Raw genomic sequence first — 6,617 nt, 5'->3', positions numbered from 1 at the left:
TTGTTTGCAGTTGACCTTTTCTTGAATGTTGTCCTTGATATCTTGGTCACAATCCTCTTCTTGGTGTTTTTGTCAATTGTCTTCACTTCCTTGAGTCCAAGTCTTGGTGGTTGTGTAATTGTTGGAGTTTTGTCTTCATCAAGAGTTCCTTGCAGTGATGGTTCAATGACCCCTTCCTTCATGTGATTTTCTGCTTCACTTGAGTTTGACTTCTCTTGAGTGTCTTCCTCCCTTTCTTCTTCATGATTTTCCATTAATGCCTCTGGGAGGGAATCTTTATGTTTCATTGTCACCTCAAGTGGCTCTTGTGAATGTAAAAGTTCAGGATCAAATGCCTCCTCCACCTCATTTTTCATTAAAATTTTGCTTGACACAGAGGCTTCCTCATCTTGCCTTTCCACTTTCTTCGTTGCTCTCAACAATTGAGCTGTGTGCACTTCCATGTTTGTGAAGAAGTTCTCTTTTCTTTTCCAGAATTTCTTTTCCTCCTCCCAACATCTTTTGAGCATGGACTCAATCCTTGAGAGTCCTTGGCTTGTGGAAGTTTGTGTTGGTTGTGAGTCATGGGATGAATTTTGTGTTGAGGCATAGTTAATTGATGAAGAATTTTCAAATGTAGAACTGGAAGGTGAGGTTGGGCAATTTCTCATTAGACTTGACTACTCAGAATTTGCAGTTTCTTGGTTATACTCCCATCCACCATGAGAATAATGACTTGAATCATTTTGTGGTAGTGAGAAATATCCCCTTTGATTTTCTTGCTCATCTTGTGGTTCAGAAGCATTTCTCCATGGATTGGAGTGCTCAGAATGTGTATTTTCTTGGTGATATTCCCAACCATCATTAGAATAATGACTTGAATCATATTGTGATGGTGGTTGACCATAAGATGAGTTGAACTCCATTTGTACTTTGTAAAATGCAACATCAATGAAAATTGAAATTCATGTCATAGAGACAGAAATTCTTAGTGAGGCAAAAACACAAACACCTTGGTTTCAACTTAGAACAGAGAACAAAAACAAAGAAAATGCTTGATCTAGACTTCTCACCCACTTAATCATTGTTGATCTAATTCAATCCCCGGCAACGGCGCCAAGAACTTGATGGTTTTTTGTGGAAAAATGAATTTTCAACACACAAATCCAACCGGCAAGTATACCGGGTCGCATCAAGTAGTAATAACTCACTTAGAGTGAGGTCGATCCCACAGGGATTGATGGATCAAGCAACTTTAGTGGGTGATTAGTTTAGTCAAGCTAACATTGAGTGAATTGTGTGAAGTTGATCAACAGAAAGTAAATTGCAAGGAATTTAAAAGATGCAGAAAATAAAATTGCAGGGAACTTAAAGAACAAGAAAGTAAAAGAGCTGAAACTTAAATTGCACGAAATGCAAATTGCATTAAATGTAAAGGGGATTGGGTGCAGGGAATTTAAAATTCAACAAGAAAATGTAAAGAGCAATCAAGTAGAGGAGTAAAAGATGAAATAAGTGCAGCAAATTTAAACAGAAATGGAAAATTGCTTGAAGAAGCAACACAGAATGTAATTAAGCTCAATTGTGAAATTTAAAGAGACAAGTGAGGATCTTAGGGAATCAATGAGACTAGAAAACAAGTCTAGATCTCAATTCCTTCCTTGATTCAACAGCAAATAGATTAAAGAAGAAATAGAGATGGAAGCAGTAAAGAGAGCCTTGATTCAAATCAAAATTCCTTGAATTATGCAGACAAATAACAAGAGAAGTTGCAAAAGGAGAATGAAAACAGAATTCCTTCCAATCTCCACCCAAGATTCAAAACAGAAATGAAAACTAAAAGAGAGAGCTATCTACTACTACTACTCCCTAATGGAGCTAGCCTTCCTTAATCGAGCTCCTATTGATGCCTTTATATAGGCTTTACAAAATGAAAAATGAAAATGAAATTAAAAACAAATTACAAAAATGAAAATCCTAATTTAATTGATCCATGTGCCTTTGAGTGATGATGTGCGCTTTGCTTGCTTTGGATTTGAGGAGAAATGGGTTTGGTTGGCCTTGATTCAATTTGGAGAGGAATTGAATTTAAATGAAATTTTGGTTGAATTTTGGCCCATGTTGCTCCCAGGAGGCTGCCCTGCCCTTGTGGAGAGCAGGGCAGTGTTGTCATGGTGCGCCTTGCCTCCCTGCCCGTGCGTGCTTGCTGCTGGCCGAAGCTCCCTTGCTGCGCACCAATTGTGCGTGCTGGCCGTGCCAAGGATGTGCATGCCATGCACCACGGAATGCTGCCCTGCCCTCATTAGGGCAGGGCAGTGTTTCCAAAAGTGAAGTTCCAAGTTTGAAACTTGGTGGATGCACACGCTACTTCTTTTCTTTGGTTTTCTTGGCACCAAAGTAAGGCCTAGTTTCTTGCTTCCTCATGGTCTTGTGTTCGAAACTTGGTGGAGGAAGTTGTTGCAATTTTTCCTTGAATTTTCATGAAGAGAACATGACATTGCCCTCCAAGAGGGCATTCTGCTCTCTTTGAGGGTAGACTTCCTTGGTTTCCTTGTGTCTCCCTCTTCGAGCCTTGGTGGAAGCATTTTGGTTTATTTTCGCTTGTTTTTGGCCCTTAAAGATGCCTTTCACTCATGCCCCAATTTTACGCCAAATATGGATTGCTATATATCGTTGGAAAGCTCTGAATGTCAGCTTTCCAACGCAACTGGAAGCACATCAAGTGGACATCTGTAGCTCAAGTTATATCCCTTTGAAGTAGGCATGGTCATGCTGTGAGCGGCCAGATTTTAACTTAGCGAAAATTTGCTCCAACCTCACTTTGTTTCATCATGATTCTGCCCTGCCCTTGGCAAAGGCAGGGCAGTGTGCGTGCTGGTTGTTTTCTTCTTTAATTTGGTCATGGGCCACGCTTTTAAAAGCGTGGCCTAAGCCTCCAAAGTGTGCTCCAACTTCAAAGTGTGCTCCAGAGCTCTTTTTTTTCCTCTTTTTTTGTGCTTCTTTGCTTCTTTTTCTTCTTATTTCCTACAAGATTTATAAAATTAAAAGATCAAGGAAATCTTCCAATTAAGCACAAAAGAATGCAATATTTAAGCACTAATCATCAATTTCTTGTATGAAAAAGGATAGAAAAATAGGTATATGATGACATGTCATCAAAGAGAGTTCGAATTTTTTTGATGAAGAGAAGAATTAGTAAATGAATAAATAAATAGAAGGAGGTGAGAGAGAGGAGTTTTCGAAAATTATTTTTGAAAAATTGGTTAGTGATTTTCAAAAATTAAGAGAAGAAATAAAATTAAAATTAAAATTTGAAGCAATTAGTTAATTAAAAGAATTTTGAAAAAGAGGAAGGTAATTTTCAAAAATTAGAGATAGAAAAGTAGTTAGGTGGTTTTGAAAAAGATAAGAAACAAACAAAAAGTCAATTAGTTAGTTGAAAAAAAAGATTTGAAAATCAATTTTGAAAAGATAGGAAGTTAGAAAAGATTTTGAGATTGGTTTTGAAAAAGATATGATTGAAAAGATATGGTTGAAATTTGTTTTGAAAAAGATTTGAAAAAGGAAATTAAAAAGATTTGATTTTTAAAATTAAAATTGATTACTTGACTAACAAGAAACTAAAAGATATGATTCTAAAATTTAAAGATTGAAGCTTTCTTAACAAGAAAGTAACAAACTTCAAATTTTTTAATCAATCACATTAATTGTTAGTAAAGTTTTCAAAATTTTGAAATAAAATTAAGAAAAAGATTTTGAAATCAATTTTTAAACTTTTTGAAAATAATAAAAAAATGAAAAAGATTTGATTTTTTGAAAAAGATTTTGAAAAGATAGGATTTTTAAAATTGAAATCTTGACTTGACTAACAAAAAAAAACAACTTATTTTTAAAATTTTTTGACTAAGTCAACCCAAAGATTTCGAAAATTATGAGTAAAATAAGGAGAAGATATTTTTTTGATTTTTTGAATTTTTTAATAAGGAGAGAGAAAAACACTAAAATGACTCAAAACATAAAAATTATGAATCAAAACACATGATGCATGCAAGAACACTATGAATGTCAAGATGAACACTAAGAACACTTTGAAGATCATGATGAACATCAAGATTTATTTTTGAAAAATTTTCAAGACAAGAAAAATATGCAAGACACCAAACTTAGAAATTTTTCATGCTTAGACACTATGAATGCAAAAATGCATATGAAAAACAACAAAAGGCACAAAACAAGAAAATATAAAGATCAAACAAGAAGACTTACCAAGAACAACTTGAAGATCATGAAGAACACCATGCATGAGTTTTCAAAAAATGCACAAATTTTTAAAAACATGCAATTGACACCACACTTAAAATTGATACTAGACTCAAACAGGAAACACAAAATATTTTTTTATTTTTATGATTTTATAATAATTTTTTTTGTAATTTTTTGAAATTTATTTTGGAAAAAAACGAAAAAGAAGAAAAATTTTTGAAAGATTTTTGAAAACTTTTTGAAAAAGAAAATAAGAAGAAAATTACCTAATCTGAGCAACAAGATGAACTGTCAGTTCCAAACTCGAACAATTCCCGGCAACGGCGCCAAAAACATGGTGCACGAAATTGTGATAATCAACAATGGCACCAATGACTTGGAGCTCTCAAACATGAATCACACTTTGTCACAACTTCGCACAACTAACCAGCAAGTGCACTGGGTCGTCCAAGTAATACCTTACGTGAGTAAGGGTCGATCCCACGGAGATTGTCGGTCTGAAGCAAGATATGGTCATCTTGTAAATCTCAGTCAGGCGGATAATAATAGTTATAATGGTTTTTGAATATGAAGATAAATAAAGCATAAAATAGAGATAGAGATACTTATGTAATTCATTGGTGAGAATTTCAGATAAGTGCATAGAAATGCTTTGTTCTTGTTGAATCTCTGCTTTCCTACTGCCTTCATCCAATCCTTCATACCTCTTTCCATGGCAAGCTGTATGTAGGGCATCACCATTGTCAAGGGCTACTTCCCATCCTCTCAGTGAAAATGGTCCAAATGCTCTGTCACAGCACAGCTAATCATCTGTCGGTTCTCGATCATATTGGAATAGAATCCAATGATTCTTTTGCATCTGTCACTACGCCCAACACTCACGAGTTTGAAGCTCGTCACAGTCATCCCTTCTCAGATCCTACTCAGAATACTACAGACAAGGTTTAGACTTTCCGGATCTTAAAAATGGCCGCCAATAATTCTAGCTTATACCACGAAGACTCCGATCTTTCAGAATGGAGGCTAAGAGATACGCGCTCGATCTAAGGTAGAACGGGAGTGGTTGTCAGGCACGCGTTCATAGGTGAGAATGATGATGAGTGTCACGGATCATCACATTCATCATGTTGAAGTGCAGCGGATATCTTAGAATAAGAATAAGTTGAATTGAATAGAAGAACAATAGTAATTGCATTAATACTCGAGGAATAACAGAGCTCCACACCTTAATCTATGGTGTGTAGAAACTCCACTGTTGAAAATACATAAGTGATAAAGGTCCAGGCATGGCTGAATGGCCAGCTCCCAAAGTCTAAGAACTAAACGTCCAAAGATAGATACCAAGATGTCTAATACAATAGTAAAAAGTTCTATTTATATTAAACTAGTTGCTAGGGTTTACAGAAATAAGTCTTAGTGTAGAAATCCACTTCTGGGGCCCACTTTGGTGTGTGCTTGGGCTGAGCTTGAGATTTACACATGTAGAGACTTCTCTTGGGGTTAAACGCCAGGTTGTAACATGTTTTTGGCGTTTAACTCTGGTTTGTGATGTGTTTCTGGCGTTTTACTCCAGAATGCAGCATGGAACTGACGTTAAACGCCAATTTGTGTCATCTAAGCTTGAATAAAGTATGGACTATTATTTATTTCTGGAAAGCCCTGGATGTCTACTTTCCAACGCAATTGAGAACGCGCCATTTGGAATTCTATAGCACTAGAAAATCCATTTCGAGTGCAGGGAGGTCAGAATCCAACAACATCAGCAGTCCTTTGTCAGCCTCCTATTAGATTTTTGCTCAGGTCCCTCAATTTCAGCTAGAAAATACCTGAAATCACAGAAAAACACACAAACTCATAGTAAAGTCCAGAAATGTGAATTTTGCATAAAAACTAATAAAAACATCCCTAAAAGTAGCTAGATCCTACTAAAAACTACCTAAAAACAATGCCAAAAAGCGTATAAATTATCCGCTCATCACAAGACCAAACTTAAATTGTTGCTTGTCCCCAAGCAACTGAAAATCAAATAGGATAAAAAGAAGAGAATATATTATAAATCTCAAAATATCAATGAAGCTTAGTTCTAATTAGATGAGCGGGACTAGTAGCTTTTTGCTTCTGAACAATTTTGGCATCTCACTTTATCCTTTGAGGTTTAGAATGAGTGGCATCTATAGGAACTCAGAGTTCAGATAGTGTTATTAATTCTCCTAGTTAAGTATGTTGATTCTTTAACACAGCTACTTTATGAGTCTTGGACGTGGCCCTAAGCACTTTGTTTTCCAGTATTACCACCGGATACATAAAAGCCACAGACACATGATTGGGTGAACCTTTTCAGATTGTGACTCAGCTTTGCTAAAGTCCCCAGTTAG

Source organism: Arachis duranensis, chromosome 3, assembly GCF_000817695.3.
Source record: "Arachis duranensis cultivar V14167 chromosome 3, aradu.V14167.gnm2.J7QH, whole genome shotgun sequence".
Lineage (NCBI taxonomy): Eukaryota > Viridiplantae > Streptophyta > Magnoliopsida > Fabales > Fabaceae > Arachis > Arachis duranensis.
Note: the sequence above shows the minus strand (reverse complement) of the source record.